The following is a 10,709-nucleotide window of genomic DNA, read 5'->3' on the forward strand; positions in this document are numbered from 1 at the left end:
TTTTTTTTTTTTTAAAGAAAAGAAGCTGCCAGAAAAAGAGCAAAATCTCCTCTGAGCGTCCTGACATGAGGAATCATTTCTGTTATGTCAGTGTGTTGGTGTTCATTGCAACACTGGAAATTTTAAATAAAAAAATGAGCTTTTCATAAATGTGTTTTTCTGAATTCTTCACATGGGTGTGCTATTAATATGGAAATTAGGAGAGAGTTTAATCATGTTTGACTGTTTGTTGGAAAGAATACAAACATGTTGATATGCTAAGTATCATCAGATTTGTTAAATGGGGTCAGGATTACTGGGCTGATCTGGGACTGATAGATTTCTTGCTGCTCATTATCTCTATTGAGTGGTTGGAATAAATTCAATGCTGAGGTAAGAAGGCCAGCCAAGCCTGCACCTGCACGTTCCTCCTGAGAAGCCTTTGACTTTGGCAGTGACCTGAAAGGTCATTCAGCGCCTGATTCCTCCTCATCCCCCTCCCACAGTCCTGTCCCACCCACTACAGGGTGATCAAGGCCCAGAGTAGAATATCAAAGGGCACAAGTGGAGAATGGAATCAGTTTCTCACAGGTGGACACTGATTACTGATCACCAAGTATTACCATATCTGTTGTCTCAAGTGTGGCTCTGCAGGTAATGCACTGGACTGTAAGGTCAGTGTGAACTGCAAGCTCGGTGGTTCCAGCTCACCAGCTGATCCTTGGAAACCCTATATAGGGTCCCTATGAGTCAGAACTGACTAGATAGCACTTTAACAACAACAAGAAGCCAGGGGTGGGTCACGTCCGGCCCTCAGGCTGATTAAGCCAGCAAAGTCATCTGGTCTGACCCTGCCAAATGATGTCCAGCCATCACATTGTTGTTGTTGTTGTTGTTATGTGCCGTGGAGTCGATTACAACTCATAGCAACCCTGTACAAGGTTTCTGAGGCTATAAATCTTTACAGGAGCAGAATGCCTCATCTTTCTCCCGCGGAGCAGCTGATAGTTTTTGAACCACTGACCTTGTGGTTCGCAGCCCGATTCATAACCACTACACTACCAGAACTCCTTAGCCATCACATTAGGGGGAGTTAATTAAATTTTTGACCAAATATAGTAGGTTAATTTTTAATTTGATAATTTTGTATGGACCATGAAGGATGCAATAAATGTTAGCAGAAAAAAAGTTTCCTACCCCTTCCCTAAGCCTTCTTTGAGAAAGACAGCCAGTTATGTTTGTTGGTTGGTTGTTGTTGCTAAATGCTGTCAAGTCAATGCTGACCCATAGTGACCCTGTATAGGGTCTCCAAGGAGCAGCTGGTGAGCTTGAACCTCCAACCTTGCAGTTCAAACAGCTTTGCAATCTGACACATTAACCCACAGTGCCACACCAGGACTCCAGATATGTTTATCCTTCCCATTTTATAGATGAATCAATAATGCACACAGGTTAAGAGATTTGTCCAGTGTTATTTGGCTAATGACGTTTGCTCCAAGACAGCATAATGCCAGTGGCTCCTGCCAGGGACCCACTGCAGACCTGGTCCCTTCTTAATCCCATGCTTGACCTCCAGCTTTGACTTACACTTGGCTCCAAACATATTCTGGACCTACTCGTTCTCCTACTCACAGGGAAGAAAGAACCTCAGAGTTGCAGCCTTAAGGAGAACCATAAAGCAGAACTAAGTTATCTCTTCTCAAAAACTATTTACTAGGTGGCTATCATGTAACTCCACAAAACCACTGTGGACAGGAAACTAAAGTCCCTGCTATCAGAGCGTCTAGTCCAGGGCTGTGCTTCACAAACCTCAATGTACTTCCAGGGATCTTAAAAAAAGGTAGGGCAAGGCTGGGCCTGAAAGCTTGCATTTCTAACAGATGGTGCCAATGCTGGTGGTCCATGAACCGTACATACTATGAGTAGCAAGTCACTAAGACCTAGTGGGAAAAGCAGTCAAGTTAAATATAATATGATACAGGCTATAACTTAGAGTTTATAGGATAATCTAAGAACACAGCATGTTGTTGTATGTGCTGTCAAGTTGACTCTGACACATGGTAACCATATAGAATAGAATAGAATAGAATAGAATAGAATAGAATAGAATAGAATAGAATAGAATAGAATAGAACTGCCTCATAGGATTTTCTAGACTGTAATCTTCATGGCCACCACTCATCGGTCATGCTGTAGTGGCTTGTGTGTTGCTGTGATGCTGGAAGTTAGGCCACCAGTATTTTAAATGCCAGCAGGTAGCTCATGGTGGACAGGTTTCAGTGGAGCTTCCAGACTAAGACAGACTAGGAAGAAGGACGAAGGAGAGGCAGAACACTTCTGAATGTTTAGCCACTGAACATCTTATGAATAGCAGAACATTGACAGATATAGTGCCGAAAGATGAGCCCCCAAGGTTGAAAAGCACTCAAAATTCAATAGGGAAAGGCTGCATCCTCAAAATAGAATTGACATTAATGACATGGATGGAGTTAAGCTTTCAGGACTTTCATATGATGATGTAAATGAAGAAACAACTCAACATGAGAATAAACAGCTACAAATATCTGTTAATAATCAGATCATGGAATGTACAAAGTTTGAATCTAGGAAAATTGGAAATTGTCAAAAATGAAATGGAATACATAAAGATTAGTATTCTAGGCCTTAGTTTACTATGCCAATAATGAAAAATTGAAGAGGAATGCCTTTGCATTCATTGTCAAAAGAACATTCTAAGATCTATCTTGAAGTACAATGTTGTCTGTGATGCAATAATATTCATATACCTACAAGGTAGACCAGTTAATACCAATATTATTCAAATTTACACACCAACCACTAAAGCCAGTGATGATGAAATTAAAGAATTCTACCAACTTCTTCAGAGTCTGATGTGGCACTGTAAGATAAGCATTGGACTGCTAACTTTAAGATTGGCAGTTCAAACCCAACAGCCACTCTTCAGAAACCTTATAAAGGGTCACTATGAGTTGGAATAAATTCCATGGTACTTAACAACAACAATAATCAACTTCTTCAATCTGAAATTGATCAAGTATGCAATAATAATGCATTAATAATTACTGGTGATTGAAATGCGAAACATGGAGGCTAAAGGAGTAAGACTCTATAGTTGGAAAATATGGCCTTGGTGAAATAAATGATGCTGGAAATCACATGATAGAATTTTATTGAATCGATAGTGAGGAATATTGAAAGTACCATGAACTATCAGAAGAACAAACCAGTTTGTCTTGAAAGAAGTACAGCCAGAATTCTCCTTAGAAGGATAGCGAAACTACGCCTCTCACACTTTGGATATATTATCAGGAGAGACCAGTCCCTGGAGTAGCACATCATGCTTGGAAATGTGGAGGGTCAGCAATAAAGAGGAAGACCCTCACAAAAAGATGAATTGACACATTTGCAGCAACAAAGGTCTTAAACAGAACATCGATTGGAAGGATGGTGCAGAGCCAGGCAGTGTTTCATTCTGTTGTGAATAGTTTTGCTATGAGTTGGGACCAACTTGTGAGTACATACCAACAGCAACAGCAAACATTTTTATGGGAACAGATAACTGGGACTTTTCTTCCACAGAGTCACTGGTGGGTTTGAACCATAGATTTTTCAGTTAGGAACTTAACTATTGTTCTTCCAGGGGTCCTTAGAAACAAAATAGGCACCTCTTTCAGATTGGGGAGTCACTGGATGGTGCAAACAATTAACATGCTCAACAGCCAACAGAAATGTTGGCTGTTCAAATCGACCCAGAGGCATGTTGGGAGAAAAGCTGACCTGGTGACCTAATTCTGAGAAGCAGCCATTGATGACCCTATGGATCACAATTGTATTATAACACACATAAGTTGGAATGGATACCCGGCAACTGGATTGTTTTGCTTTGTTTTGTTTTTGATTGATTTTTACTGGTTGGTCAAAGAAGGTTTTCTGGGGTAAATGAAGACTAAACTGACAATAAAAGTTGGAATAAAAATTTGTCATGCTAAAGGTTACAGTGAAAGCAGTTGTTCGCCCTAGGACAAATCTGCTTGTGCAAAGTACCTTAAGCATACATCTTCATGGTTCTAAAAGTTTACCAGGAAGAAGATACCAAAGGACAGCCGGGAAGGTGAGTCAGGACCCAGGACAGATTTAGGACCATGACAAAGGAGCCAGGTTGTAACTCTAGGCAGCATACCCTAAAGAAGGTTTTCAAGCAGGAAATAGAAATGATACCGATTTGCATTTTTGAAGCTCATCCAGGCTGCTATGAAGAGAATGGGTGGAGAGGAGCCAGATGACTTGCAGAATGATTTGGGAGGCTTTGTTCTGGGACACAGGGGTGCTGGCGGCCTGGACATGGCTGTGGTTGACAATTGCTTATACAAGGTGTGTCTGGGTTTGGTGAAAGTCAAGGAGGTGAAAGGTAAAGACCCTGTTCAGAAACCGGGAATTTGTGGGTGTTTTTTGTTACCGTGACTAACTTCTTATTTATCCAGTAGTAATACTTTTTTTGGGAACAGATAACTGGGACTTTTGTATTCTCTGAAATATGTATTCTCTGAAATATGTGGAGGATTTCTTTCTCTAGGTCTTTTCTTATCTATCATCTAGGGCACTGAAGTCCTGTGCCATTATTTGTTTGCCCACCACCGCCTGCCACTGACTGCGTTTCAGCTTCTATCTCTACCTGTAACTGCTTCCAGACCCTCGTCAGTCTCCACTTGTCCGTGTCAACTTTCTTCATCCTGAACTATTTGGTTCTACTTCCCACCCGTATTTCCCATCTTACCATTGCCTGATTAGGCCAGGACACTGAAATAAATTCATTCATAATGCTGCTAAAACAAGGAGTCACGCATTAGATTCCCAAGCCAGGAATGCTTTAAGCTATGACAATTTCTTAATTAGACATTAGTTTTATTTACTGTCATTTATGGGGAAGAGAACACTTATTTCAACAAGGAGGAATATCTCTCTGCACTCTCCTTTGGGGCCCACTAGTTTCTGCTGATGACTTTATTATTAGTTTCACAACAAGAATTGGGTCTTTGCATAAACCTCCTGAGATAACTTCTAATATAGTCAATTGAGAAGAACTAAGAGACAATGGAAGGATAGTCCATTCAACTTTCCAAGGTGGGGAGTGTACATGCAGGACTGGACAATGACATAAAACGTATGATCAGAAATGTCAAGCATTTAAAATAAAGCATCGGTTAAATGTTACAAAACTGAATTTCTTGCATATGTGTTAGGATTTGGAGACATAGAAGGAAATTCCAAGAGTATAAATGTGGGTTTCCAGAAAACTGTAGGTCACCTCAGACTTGGCGAGCACAGCAATGATTTCATGACTCTGAGTTCAAGAAACAATTCAGGCCAAGGCACCTCCTTAGCAGACAAGTCTGTTTACACCACTCAAAAAGGGTTTTCAGACACTTGGGTGCTGGCAGAAGATCCTCTGCTTTTAATTTCTTACCCAAACTCTGGCATTTTTCTACACCATCATTAGAGTAATGAGCTTTCGTGACACTGCACTTATTTATAAAACAAGTTTTCCCCATTTTGAAACCAAAAGATAAGTCTTTTAATTAATATATATGTTGTTGTTAAGTACCTTCAAGTCAGTTGCCAACTCATAAGGTTTCTGAGGCTTTTTGATCTTTGTGGGAACCGAAAGCCTCACCTTTATGCCACATAACAGGTGGTGGACTTGAACAATGTGGTCCGCAGTGCAGTGCTTACTGTATGTAGCCACCATGCTCCTGATTAATATGGTGTGGCACTGTGCTGTGGCCTAATGCACTAGACTATGAGGTTAGTTTAAACAGCATGGTCAGTGGTTCAAACTAACCAGTCGCTCCTCAGAAACCCTTTATAGGGTTGTTGTGAGTCAGAACCAACTCAACAGCACTTAACAACAACAACAAATATATACAGTTATTGTTTTGTGTCGTCGAGTTGGTCCTGACTAATAGTAACCTTGTATAGCATTTCTGAGGAGCAGCTGGTGGGTTTGAACTGCTGATCTTGTGGTTTGCAGTCCAGTGCTGGTTATATATATATATACATACATACATACATATATGTCATTGAATTATTTCCTATTTAGAGTGAAAGAAAATAACAGGCAGCTAAAACCACTATTTTCCCAGCACAATCTCTCCCATCAAGAAAGCATGCTTTGTTGCTCCAAAACCCCATGGATACTAGATGCATGCAGAAGGAGCCTGAGTCAGCAGGCTAATTCAGCTGCATCTCTTCTCACCCCCAGTGCATCTCTCCAGGAGACTCTGGGGCTTGGTTGGATAGAATATTCCAACAACAATGCTATTTACTACATGTTCTCACACTGAATGCCCACCTTCTCTTCTCAGACTCAGTAAATATGAGAACATGGGTGGAAAAAGACAAACATACACACAGCCATTAAGACCAAAGAATACATAGGGCACCATAGAATCAGAACTGGACTGCAAACCACAAGGTCAGCAGTTTAAACCCACCAGCTGCTACTTGGAGACCCTATATAAGGTCGCTATGAGTTGGAACTGACTCAATGGCACTTTTCAACAACATGGAAGATCCCAGTTGTAGGCAGGCAGAGGCAATTGGTACACAAGAGGAGGCCGAGAGCAAGAAAAGGCTGAGATGGGAGAGGGACAGCTGGTGTCAGGAGGCCTGAGGGGCTGCAGGTGGTGTTTTGGCAGGTGTGACGGCATTTGGCAGCAGCTCCTTGGAGGTCTGCAGTAAGTGGGCAAGGCTAGCCAAAGGGTGGGGTGAGCAGACCCAGAGCCCACAGGAAGGCTGGTAAAATGAGGCAGAACCTCAGTGTCAGAAAAAATGGAAAACTCTTTAGAAGACCAAGGAAACATGAAAATTGGAAATTATTGAATGGCATGAATGGAGGGAAAAGACAGAGGCATTGTCATTAGCAATAAGCATGGCTCAAATGACAGAACACCCAGGTTTACTTTCTGTGCAGAACACCCAGGTTTGATTCCTGAGCAGTATGCCTTAGATACAGCCACCACCCACCTGTCACTGGAGCTTCTGTGTTGCTATAAAGATGAATAGGTTTCATCAGGGCTTCAAATTCAAATTAACTAAGAAGAAAGGCCTGGGAGATCTACTTCTGAAAATTAGCCAATTAAAACCCTATGGATCACAACACTTTGATCTGCAACTGATCATGCAACCCATACCGAAGGCTGTGCTCTTTGATCTTCATCAATATTTTAAGTCCTCTTCCCTTTCAGCCAGCAAGGTTGTATCATTTGCATATCACAGATTGTTCATGAATCTTCCTCCAATCCTGATGCCACATTTTTCTTCATAGAACCCAGCTACTCGGATTATTTGCTCAGCATACAGATTGAGTAAGTATGGTGAAAGAATAAAAGCTTGGTGCACAACATTCCTAATGTTAAACCATTAGGTGTTTGCTTGTTCTCTTCTTGATTTGTGTATAATTTCCTTATGAGCACAAGTAAGTTTTCAGGAATACTCATTCTCTACGATGTTGTCCATAGCTTGTCATGATCCACACAATTGAAAGTGATTGTGTAGTCAATAAAGAAGAGGTAAACATCTTTTCTCGTATTTTCTGCTTTCAACTGAAATCCATCTGACATCAGCAATTCCTCATTCCATGTACTCTTCTGAATTCGGCTTGAACCTCTGAAAGTTCTCTGTCAATGTGTGACTGCAGCCATTTTCATATTACTTTTAGTGAAACTTTACTTGCATGGGGTATTAATGATATTGTCAGATGATTTCCACATTCCATTGGGTCATTTCTCTTTGGAATGGACACAAATACAGATCTCTTCTGGCCAATTGGCCAAGTAACTGTTTCCAAATTTCTTGGAAAATTTCTTGAGTGAGTGCCTCTAGTGCCACATCAGTTTGCTGAAATATTTCAATTTGTATTCCATCTATTCCCGGTGCCTTGTCTTTGCCAATGCCTTCAATGCACCTTGGATTTCTCCTTCAGGGTCATTGGCTCTTGATCATATGCTACTTCTTGAAATGGTTGAACATCAACCATCTCTTTTTGGTACAGTGACTCTGTGTATTCCTGGCATCTTCTTTTGACACTTTCTGCCTCATTCAATATTTTGCCCATAGACTCCTTCAATAACAAAAACTGAGGCTTGAATTGTTTTCTTCAGTTCCCTGAGCTTGAGAAATGCTGAATGTGTTCTTCACTATAATCACTATGATATACAATTTACACATACTTATGAAAATCAAGTTCATCAGCATTCACTAATAGGTAGTAATGATAGTATTAAACCTTAGTTAATTAAAATAATAATAATTGAACAAAAATTAAAATTGACAATAGAATGACTCTAATTAGTGAAGTTTCTAAAAAGTCTTTTATAATGGATTCTTTTCCAAAGGTAAGTTATAAAATACCACATAAATTTCAGGTATATTAATAATATATATGAAAATGTAAAGGATTCAACCCAAGAAATGTATATTGCTTACAATATATTCTGGTGTAGAATCAGCACTGGACTGAGAACCACAAGGTTGGTGGTTCAAACTCACCAGCTGCTCCTTGGAACCCTGTGCAGGGTCAGCTATGAGTTGGAATTAACTGGACAGCACTTAACAACAACAACAATGTATGAGGTACTAATGGGATACATCAACAAATCAGCCAGGATCCCTGCTTTTGAGGCTCTTATAATCTAGAAGCGAAGACTTGAAAATGTTTGTAAATCAAGAGCAAACAGAAAGAAAAGTAGAAAATACAAAGCAGTTGATGCAAAGTTTTGGAAAATGCAATGGAGAACAAAGATTGGGAAGATGGTTGACCTTGAACTGAAAGGAGAACACTCCTTTGTCTGAGAATGAAAGCTTCAAGTGTAGGTTTCAATGTAAATAAGTTTGTGGTTGAAGTTGTTCATGCTTTATTGCCTTCATGGAGCCTGGGAAGTTTGCTAAGGATTGTTGTTGTCAGGTGCCATAGAGTCAGTACTGACTCATAGCGACCTTATGCACAACAGAATGAAACACTGTCTGGTCATGGGCCAACTTCACAATTGTTGTCATGCTTGAGCCCATTGATGCAGCCACTTTGCCAATCCATCTCACTGGGGGTCTTCCTCTTTTTCTCTGACCCTCAACTTTACCAAACATGATATCCTTCTCTAGCGACTGGTCCCTCCTGACAATATTTCCAAAGTATGAAAGACGAAGTTGGGAAATCCTAGCTTCCATGGAGCACGGTGGCTGCACTTCTTGCAACACAGATCTCTTTGTTCTTTTGGCTGCCCATGGTAAAGGTAAGAGTACTGAAATTGGGGAGGGAAGGCTAGAGAGATTGAGGAAAGTGGGAAATTTTAAAGTGGTATTTGACAAGCAGAAAGCAATTTCTGCACTGGAAGCTCAGTCAAGATAAAGGACTACAAATTATAATGGAATAATTTATGAATGGGTAATTCATGATAACAATGAGTTCATTGTTGGGTTTTGTTGGACAGATGGAAGAGAAGAAAATGGGCACAAAAGTTTTAGGCATGCTCATATGCCATATACAGCCCTATGTTGTGTTGAAAAGAAAGAGAAGCTGCAGGAAGGTAATAGGAGAATGTAGGCACTAGGGAGAAGAACGCGTACGGTGGTGATGGAGCATGAAAACCGGAAATGAGATCAGGACTTCTGAAGTAAAGCAGTTCTAAGCAATGTCAAGTTCCTAGATGTTGACCTGGGTATAAGTGACTAAAGTGGAGAAAAGGAGGGAGTCAGTGGATTTGAGGCTTTTATGAAGCTATGAGGTCAAATGAATGGGTAATAAAGTCATTGCTGATGATAGCAAGACAAAGTACAGACAAAAGATTAGGCTACTAGCATGAAGGCTAATCTTCATGTGACTAGAAGACTGGGAAACAAGCAACAATGAGAAGTAAAGAATGGTGAATTTACTACTATTGACTGGCAGGCTAAGATTTTAGAAGATCTTAGAAGGTGGAGGTTGCCTTTAGTTATGAAACCTGGATCACTTTCAGGCTCCTTTGCAGATTGTGTGAAGGTGTGTGGTCAGGCCTTGCTAATCAGACACAAACTTTCAGCAGGCAGCTCAAACATGTGTCCTCTGCACAGAAGCTATTGTGAGAAGGGACAGCAGCTGAATTCCCTACCCCATGTCTAGTACAGGTGAGGATGACAGCCTCCAGGAGCGCCTGATGCTCTGCATGAGCAGCAGCGGATTTTCAATGGACTTGTTCCGCAGAGTGGTTCAGGGCATTACTCCTGGTCCTATTGCTTGTGAGTCTGGTACTTCAACCAAGAGCTTCAACCCAATCCATTACACCATCCCCAGCCCCTACCTGCATCACTTTCAGCCTATGTTGGCCAGCCCGTTTCTGAAGATTGCACCAAGGATCATGACTGACACTGAAATAGATCCAGATTTGGAACACCTCAGAGGAGGAAGGATTTTCACACAAGAATGCATGAGTAGTGATTTGGAGGATAATTTGGGAGGCAGAGACAGTTGATTTGAACCTGAAAGCTAAGCCTGACAGTATCTCATCCAGATACTGCTGTGTGCTTCCTCTGTGCACCCTGGAGGGCATCACCTTCACTGCAACCCTCTGAGGTTATAGTTACGTTAGGGTAGTACAGGTCACTTTTGGACTCCAAGCTAGTCTGAGAGGTGGTACTTGGGGTCTCTAAGAATATTCATTTCCACCTCAGATCTGGCA

Source organism: Chrysochloris asiatica, unplaced genomic scaffold (genome assembly GCF_000296735.1).
Source record: "Chrysochloris asiatica unplaced genomic scaffold, ChrAsi1.0 scaffold00103, whole genome shotgun sequence".
Classification (NCBI taxonomy): Eukaryota; Metazoa; Chordata; class Mammalia; order Afrosoricida; family Chrysochloridae; genus Chrysochloris; species Chrysochloris asiatica.